The following is a 9,696-nucleotide window of genomic DNA, read 5'->3' on the forward strand; positions in this document are numbered from 1 at the left end:
GGGAGCATCCTAGCACATGTGGCACTTAGTAGGCTTGCGGTGAGTGGACTCTGGCGCCAGTGGGACAGGAGACTGGGCGCTGCGTGTGGACGCGCTCACATGCTGGTGTCATGGGTGGACAGAGGAGAGAGGGACGCTCTGCAGTTCTCCTTTTGGTCTGTCACCCCTCCTTTTGTGAACAGAATCCGTGAGTGTATTCTGTTGCCGCAGTCAACTTAGTAGGCTGATTGCTCAATTTTCTGCTTCCACTTTTGATTTCTTAAGAATGGGAAAAGGAATATTTCCGTTACTTTTCTGGTTGATGGCATACATTCCTTGATATCACCTTAATGCTTTTTAATTTCGATGTATTTTGGATGCTGGAGCTTGCCTGACATCTGTGTTTTTATGCCTCACCCTCTCGCGTAACTGTTGGCCACACCAGGACCAGAGACAAGTGACCAGACCGATTGGTAGCAGGGCTAGGACTGGAATTCTCCAGCCTTTTGATGCCCAGCAGGCTCTGTTTTCTGTATTGCACTGCTCTTCCCTGTTTCAACCCCTGTTAGCACAGTGGATGTGAAATGTAGCTGGGCGCTTTTGGGGGTGTGATAGAAGTATGGCAGATGCCTCAGACTGGCATTTTTCTCTGACTCTGAATTCTCATGGCTCAGAGTCAGTCTCTAGGCTACTGACCGGGAAGATACAGGAAGCTGTTCTGTATGGCAAACTATGCCAGGGCATTTTTTTCACCCGGCAATTTGTTTGGTTTGGACTGGAATAAATCTCTGATGTTGGTTTCTTTGCCAATATTATTAGGGAGTGGAGCCTGACTTGTTAACTTAGCCCGATTCATAGTGCTTAGAATCTCAGTGAGTGTGTGTTGAACTGAGTGGAAGTGTGAGAGCATCTTGGACAGTGGTTTGCAAACGTAGCTGCATCTGGATGGCTGTGAAAAAAGCATGCTTGCTTACTCCCGATCAGTTGAAATAGAATCTGCAGGAATGGAGCCTGGGCAGCTCTAGTGCTGTTAAAAACCCCCAGGTGGTTCTGATATACCGTAAAGGTTGAGATCCACTGATCCACAGTGAATTGGAGGCCTGGATCATAGACATGCCTTACGCTTTCACCAGCTTAGAATGGCTCTTGTGCTTTAGAACTGTGAAAAAAAAAATTGTTACCCAGACAAATGTGGAAACAGCCTAAATGCCACATCCTGTTACTACCTGTCATGAAGTATATTTAGCAGTTATTCACTCTATTCTGATCTCTACCCATTCCACCTTTTCTTCATGGAACAATAATTTGACAGTTGGTTATGCAGAACCAGAGTAAGTCTAGTTTGATTGGCGGGAAACGATTTTGGGTATGAAGTACCCTTTAGGCATTTATTGAACTCTTGTTTGTACCACCGCTGTGCTGGACAGTTTATAAATATTACTTCTTTAAACAAGGCCTATTGAGTCAGGCTGCCTGGGTTTTGCTAAGTAGTTGTGTCATTTGGGATAAGTTTTTAAGCTTATATAAACCTGACTTTCATCTATGAAATGGGATGACAAGGGGTCATTATCATCTCACAGGATCGTGCAAATGTGTGTGTAAAGTGCTTAGTTTCGTGCCTAACACATAATAACTAGTTAATAAAGTTATTACACCATCGTCGTCATATTTAAATGTAAATATTAAGAGCTAATAAATTTGTAAAAGGTACTATACCTTTACCCCTTGACTACTTTAGTTTTAAGTGGTTGGGTTAATTTATCCCTTAAATATTGGCCTCTTGAATACCTTGAATTTCAATTGAACGTAGCCAGAGGATTTCATAATTGGACCATTGCCTCTGGAAGTTGGAGCTTTGTTTGTTCGTTTGGTTTCACTTCCTACACTAAGCATGTGGCTGTGCACACCTTTATGGTGACTTCTGGTACTGGGGAATCAAAGCTGCATTCGCTTCTTTGGAGGAGATGATCTTATGCTATATGAAGCACTCAGACTTTGTTAACTGTGTACCATCCAGACAAGACCAGGTGCTTCCCATGGCAGCCTGTCCTTTTCTTAGCTCTCTCATCAATCTAGCCTGTTCCTTCTATTCCTCTTTATACTAGAACTTGTCTTTGAACAAGGAATGTTGTTTTGTCACTGCTAGGTCTCCAGCAATTAGTAATGCCTAGCACATGCTAGGTGCCTCCTGAATGTTAATAGGTGATAATCTAGCAGAACACAAGATAAATCCGCAGGTTGAGATTTAAGATGTGTGGTATGAACGCTGCATTGGCAAACTTATTAAATCAATTTTGTTAATACAAGTTTAACACATCTTAGTAACTGACTTAGTTCAGGAATCATTTACTGAGTGTCTTCTAGGCCAGACATTGGGGACAGAAAGGTAATAATATATGATCCCTGCCTCATGCACAGGAAGTCTAGTGTGATGGACGGGCACGTGCCAATGGCTGTCATGGAATATGGTGAGCATTAAGATAAAGGGGCACCCTGTGTGCTCTTGGAGCACAGAGCAGGGTTTGTGTTCTGGGAACATGGGCTCCATGTGAAAACACAATTTAAATTTTCTTTTTTCTTTTTCCTTTTTTTTTTTTTGAGACAGAGTCTTGCTCTGTGGTCCAGGCTGGAGTACAGTGATGTGATCTCGGCTCACTGCAACGTGCTTCCCCCAGGTTCAAGCGATTCTCGTGCCTCAGCCTCCCGAGTAGCTGGGATAACAGGTGTGCGCCACCACGCCTCGCTAATTTTTGCATTTATAGTAGGAATGGAGTTTCACCATGCTGGCCGGGCTGGTCTTGGACTCCTGACATCAGGTGATCCTCCCACCTCGGCCTTCCAAAGTTCTGGAATTATAGGCATGTATGTATTCATCCTTTTAAATATCTGCGGGTAGAACTTAACTTTAAATGGGTACTAATTAAACTATTGAATGACTTTAGTATGGATTGAATGACTTTGCTTGGGCCTCGTTTTTAATTTCCTTCATTAGAGAAAAAAAAAAAAGCACGTTGAATATCCCTCGTCCAAACTGCTTGGAACCAGAAGTGTCTCAGATTTCTTTACATTTTTGGATTTTTGAATATTTGTATTATACTTGCTGGTTGAGCCTCCTGAATTCAAAAATCCAGAGTCTGAGCTGTTCCAATGAACATTTCGTTGAGCGTCATGTCGGCACTCAAAAGTTGTAGATTTCAGAGTTTCTGGTTAGGGAGACTCATCCTGTATGGGTGCTGGAATGTCACAGGAGTTCTGGACCAGAGGTTGGGTGACTAGGATTTGGTTTTCGCTTTGTTACTAAACAGGCTGTTTTCTTCCATAAGCTCAGCTTTAGATCCCCCGGTTGTCAAAGAACGGAATGGGCCATCTGATGTTTAAGGCCTCTGTTAGTTCTGACTTGGAGACACCTGGCTTCAGTTCATCTTCCTTAGGAGTGGACAAAGAATATGGGAATTTTGAAATTGTTAGTCAACATCTACAGGGTCGTTGCAGCCTGGTTTTGGGTAAAGGTCATCTTTAGTGAGCCCAGGGAGAAACAGTGGTTTAGCTGTCAGCTGAGAGGGGTAAGCGGTCCTATTAATTTTCCTCTGTGTTAGTGAAAGCATTGTGTTAAGGGTCACAGCGTTAGTGGAGCAGGCTGGAAAGAGGAGGGGAACTCACTGTTACAGGTTATATTGAATGTCTTTAGTCACTAAATGCTTTTTATGATATGTTTTTCGGGATTTCAGTGTTGTATGATTTCTCTGTGTTAAGCACAGGAAATTTAACATCAGCAAAAAAGAATGCTCTTTCTTTTTTTTTTTTTCTTTGAGATGGACTTTCGCTCTTGTCACCCAGGCTGGAGTGCAGTGGCGTGATCTCAGCTCACTGCAACCTCGACCTCCTGAGTTCAAGGGATTTTCCTGCCTCAGCCTCCTGAGTAGCTGGAATTACAGGTGCCTGCCAGTATGCCCGGCTAATTTTTGTATTTTTAGTACAGATGGGGCTTTGCCATATTGGCCAGGCTGTTCTTGAACTTCTGACCTCAGGTGATCTTCCTGCCTCGGCTTCCCAAATTGCTGGGATTACAGGCATGCGCCGCCATGCCTGGCCTTGAATGTTCTTTCTATGGGAATCTACGAAAGCCAGCTTTTGAGTCTAGTGGCAGAAAACCTCTTCTCCATTGTTGAGCTGTGCTGTGAGCTTGGAGGGCTTCAAGTCCAGCTGAAAAAGCTGTAGTTTTTTAGGTCAGTTGGCTGTCTTGGAGAACTTAATGAGCACTGGGCTGGAGTGATACTGTCAGAGTTCATGAGCTGTTTGAGACTCTCAAAGCCTAGATACTGGGGTTGCCCAAATACGTCAGCTGGACTCACTATTTGTCTCGGGAGTCGGGGGATGGAAAATGCTGTGGTCTTAACTCTTCTCTTAATTTGACAGTGCTGTTATTAATGCTAAGAATGATTTCATACGTTTGCATTTTGCTTTGTAATTCACAGAGAATTTTAAAATCCGTAATCTGATTTTATTCCCTCAGCAGTTCTGTGAAAAAGGTAGAACACTTTCATATCTTCTGTTTTCCCGTGATTCTCTTGTGGCTCACAGAGGCTAAGAGCCTTCACCAAGGTCATAGGGTGAATGAGTTGCAGAGCTGGGAGTAGAGGCTCAGGCTTCTAGTGACCCTGTTTCTTCCTTGATAGCTCGCTCTGGTGGCTCTATGTTCAGGTAACTGCGCATGCTCGGTTTGGTCTTTCCTAAATCCCTGCCCCATTTCGGGGGAGGTTCTTGGGAGGCTTCTATTCATTTTGCAGCATTTAAGTATCTTGTCCTGTCCTCTCTCCCTCTTCCCAGATGCATGGGCATTTCTGCAGGCCCCCAGGCTGGCCCTTGTGCGTGGGGACGTCTCCTGCCTCCACGTTGCTTGAACGCCGCCTTCTGAAGGGGCTCTTCCCCGCATGGAACCCCCTCGTGCTGCCTCCACACTGCAGGCTGTTCGGTAAATGTTCTTAAGTCAGCATCGTTGTTTTCTAGAAATGGGACGGGGTATGGATGCCAAGTTCTTTTCTGTGTGAAGTCTTCGATTGTATCATCTTGCCTTCCCCGTGTGTGCTCCTTGAGGTTGTCGCTGTGCTGCAGTCATCTGTGTTCCCTAGGGTGCCTCCCTTGGAGTCCTGGCCGTATTAGACATGCAGTCAGTGTTCACGGCCTAAATGAGAGAAAGGCCAACAGAGCCATTAAATCTGGAAAATGACAAGTGAGGGAAAGGAATTTTTATTGAAGGCATGTGAAAAAGAAATCTCTTTAGAAAAGTTGACCTGTTTCTCAACTGGAGTTGAATTTCAGCTCAGAAAAGCAGCTGTGTGCCGAGGGCTTTGGGATTTCAGTTTGTGACAGATGAATTGAACTTGTTGTGGTATGAATGTGTTATCCTTTTGTGGTTTTATTAGGCCTTTCTCCCAAACGGAATCGATTTTTCTATAAAACTCACACTTCCTTTTTGAGAAGTGTAACACTAATTGTATGGGATGGTCTCCCAAAAGATAAGCAGCCAGGAACCAAACACACTGCCTTGAGACTCACGGCCCCTGGTTTCTGCCTGTGCAGCTGCAGGGCAGAGAGGCACGCTCGAGCTGAAATCAAGACACATGTCTGCATCTTCTCTTTCTTGACTGCTGTTTCGTCTCTGAGCTGGCCTGCCTTCAACGTCTAGGAGCTTGGTGGGTGTAGACACATTACGGTATGGAGGAGGGATATGGCGTTGCCACAGCCAGGAGACTCGCTGAAGTCTCTGTTCTCTTCCTGCTCACTGCTCTGACTTTGTACAAGTCACATTTGTAGGGCTGTGCACAGTGGCTTACACCTGTAATCCCAGCACTTTGGGAGGCCGACCTGGGAGGATCTCTTGAGCCCAGAGGTTGGAACCAGTCTGGGCCACATGGTGAAAGCCCATCCCTACAAAAAATAAAAATTAAAAAATTAGCAGGTGTGGTGGCTCATGCCTGTAATCCCAGCTACTGGAGAGGCTGAGGTGCGAGAATCACTTGAGCCTGGGAAGTCGAGGCTGCAGTGAACCATCATCACGCCACTGCACTCCAGCCTGGTCAGAGCAAGACCTTGTCTCAAAACAGACAAAAACGAACAAACAAAAACCCATGTGTAATAGTGGCAGTAGTTAACTTTTGAAAGTTTGAAGAAAAGTTTCTAAATCGCCTGTGACCATGGACAATTTACTTAGCCTTTCTATGCCTCAGTTTCCTCATCTATGAAAAATGAGAGAATATGGTACTGATCTTACAGGATCATTAAACCATTGCCCAGATTGCTTATAGAGCTAGAGCTTTTTCCTTGAAGTACCTGAGTATGGCTGTCAGACATCTGAAACCCGAAGCCATCTTACAACATCATTTGGATGTTACCCCCTCTCCGCCCTTTTTTTTCCATTTGTAAGGGACAAGGATCCAGGAAGGAAAGTATCAGCTTACAAAGGCTTTTGTTACAATTAATCCTTCATGTTCTTTCTTTTGGTATCTTATTCTCTGTTTACATTTTTTTTTTTTTTTTTTTTTTTTTTACATTTTTTGAGACAGAGTCTTACTCTGTCACCCAGGCTGGAGTGCAGTGGCACGATCTCGGCTCACTCCAACCTCTGCCTCCCAGGTTCAAGTGATTCTTGTGCCTCAGCTTCCTGAGTAACTGAGATTACAGGCGTGTGCCACCACGTCCAGCTAATTTCTATGTTTTTAGTGGAGACAAGGTTTTGTCGTGTTGGTCAGGCTGATCTTGAACTCCTGAACTCAGGTGATCTGCCTGCCTCAGTCTCCCAAAGAGCTGAGATTACAGGTGTGAGCCACTGCGCCCGGCCGCTGTTTCCATTTTGTAACACTAGCGTCACCCCAGTGTAGGGTGGCTAGGGGTATTATTCTTTCCTGTTTCCCGGTGTATTTTCCTCTACAGTCTTGATCACTCTTTAACATACTTTTTCGTTGTCTGTCGCTACCTACAAAAATATATGTTCGCTGTTATATCACCAGTGCCTGGCACATAGATAGTCAATATTTGTTGAAGGAATGAATGAATGAATGAATGGGCTGAAAGAACCTTATTCTTCTTTCTTCTGTCACTTTACACCAAATGCTTTTGGAAAATGCTATGTGAACAGGGATCGTAAGCAGCAGAGGTTACACACATGGCTGTGGGATAGCCCATCATCCTCAGATACTTGTCTAGAAGGAGGTGGAGTACTTGAGTAGAAATGATACAAGATAACTTCTTCAGGAAATCAGCCAAGCGTCACAGCTTTTCACACAGGCGTGTGATGTTAGTGTATGTGTGTATGAAGAGCTGTCGTGGCCTAGAATCACGGGCCTTTAGATCCCTTGTACAGATAGGAAAGTAAAGGCAGAGGCCCAGGAATGCTGTAGGCCACCGAGGTAGAGTCCCTGTCTGTCCTTCTCAGTGTCCGGTCACTTCTCACTGCACTCCCCTCTTTACTCCTAAAGCCACTTTCCCTGACTCTGAATGTGTAACCACGAGGGAGAAAATGTACTCCAGGCTCACAATTTGTGGAGAAAAAGCCCAGCACCTAAAAATAATGTTCACAAAGTTTGTACCTAGAAAACGTGGCCATTTCTATCATGTCTTTGAATTTCCCTGTTTCTCATAAATTTTATAAACAAGACAGTAGAAGGAGATTCGTGAACAGCAACTTTAGAACAAGGGGGAAAAAATCAAACCTAGAGCATTCCAGTTTCTGTTTTCTTCTCTGTTTAGGGCTGAGGCACTTTAGCTTCCTGTCTAAGGGACTACTCAAATCTGATTAGAAGCCATAGTGGGCTGGTAATTATCCATAATTTTAGGAAGACAGATGTAGCACCAACTCTGTTCTCTAATAGCAGGCTTATTAATTTTAAATTTGCATGGCAGGAGAATCAGATGGCGAGGTGAGATAAGCATTCAGACGCTTGGTCAATGATAGCTGTTTACTTCCAAGTATCACATGGGGATTTGGGACCGGGGAAGCCCGCTGAGAACTGATGATTTTCTGTCCGCTAACCCGCTGGGTTCTTTTTCCTCCTGAGCTCAGAAAGATTGCTCCTACTGCAGCCAGGGAAGACAGGTTGTTGACTGGTTAGAAATCATGGTAGGTTATTTTCTCCACTCGCAGTTTGCAGTTGGAAAGCAGAGCTATCAAAAAGTTGTCTCTGTTGTATTTCAAATCTGGGTGTTTAAAAAATTATGTAAGCAATTTAATCATTTCTTTAACAGTAGTTGTGTGTGTTCTTGATGCGAATGAGAGGTGCATTCCCTTGTAAAATCCCTGGGACTTTATAGGAGGATGTGAGCCTTAGAACAGAAGTTGGTTTTCTAGATGATGATGTAGACATGATGCTGAGCACTAGACAAAGATGTTGATTGAAGTGATTTAAAAAAATTTTGTCTGAGTTCAGATTTTACACCAATATTTAGAAAATCTGCAAAAGAACTTTTAGGAATGTTCTCAGGCATCCAGTTCAGCCCCCTGCGCACATTGTCATAAAATCCGAGTGTATGTACAGGGAGACGCATTCCTTTCTGTTCTCATCACAGGTCCTTCCCTGGCTCTGCACCTGCCTGTCATGCGCGTCCGTGTGAAGAGACCACCAAACAGGCTTTGTGTGAACAATAAAGCTTTTTAATCACCTGGGTGCAGGCGGGCTGAGTCTGAAAAAGAGAGTCAGCGAAGGGAGATAAGGGTGGGGGCGTTTTATAGGATTTGGGAAGGTAAAGGAAAATTACAGTCAAAGGGGGGTTGTTCTCTGGTGGGCAGGAGTGGGAGTCACAAGGTGCTCAGTGTGGGAGCTTTTTGAGCCAGGATGAGCCAGGAGAAGGAATTTCACAAGATAATATAATCGCTTAAGGCAAGGACCGGTCATTTTCACTTCTTTTGTGGTAGAATGTCATCAGTTAAGGTGGGACAGGGCATTTGCACTTCTTTTGTGATTTTTCAGTTACTTCAGGTCATCTGGGTGTATACATGCAAGTCACAGGGGATGCGATGGCTTGGCTTGGGCTCAGAAGCATGACATTGTCCTCTTCCCGACCTTCCCTACCTTTTCCCTCCTGTGCGGTTCTCTCACAAAGTGAATGGCCTCAGCCACAGCTTCTCTGCAGCTGCATCAGACTGTGGCGACAGGAGTGTTGGCTCCTGCAGGGCCTGCTGTCCCCACTGAGCCCAGTCTTGCTTGCCGCTGGAACCTGGTCATCATTTTGCACTGAAAGTATGTAATTCTACAGAATGAGAGCTAACATGCTGGGAATGGAGGCGTCTTTATCACGGTGCTCTGCATATTTTAATCTTGGGTGGAAAGTATGGAAAAGTATGTGATACCTGTGGTTTGATGTCAGAAGGACGTTGTGAACTTGACGTGGACTGAGGATGTTCAGGTGCAACAGGCACCCTGGCTTCATTAAATGAGACTTCCGCATCTCCCTGCCAGGCATGCACAGGTGTATGGCCACATCTTATGTGTTATCCTTATCTAGAGTGCACCTTGTCGTCACGTTTAAAGTTACATGATGATATTCTGCCTCATAGAGTAGGTCCCAAACCGCATTCAACACAGAAATGCACTCTTGCTATTCTACATGGAAAGTGCTTTCATATACCAAGTGGGAGAGCAGTCCTAAAATCTGGGCTGGAATCGCAGAAGGAAGGCTTTGGGAAGCAACAGATTCCCTAGTCCAAAGCTGATTTTTGATGAA

The sequence above is a fragment of the Macaca nemestrina genome, unplaced genomic scaffold (assembly GCF_043159975.1).
Source record: "Macaca nemestrina isolate mMacNem1 unplaced genomic scaffold, mMacNem.hap1 Scaffold_104, whole genome shotgun sequence".
NCBI classification, from domain to species: domain Eukaryota; kingdom Metazoa; phylum Chordata; class Mammalia; order Primates; family Cercopithecidae; genus Macaca; species Macaca nemestrina.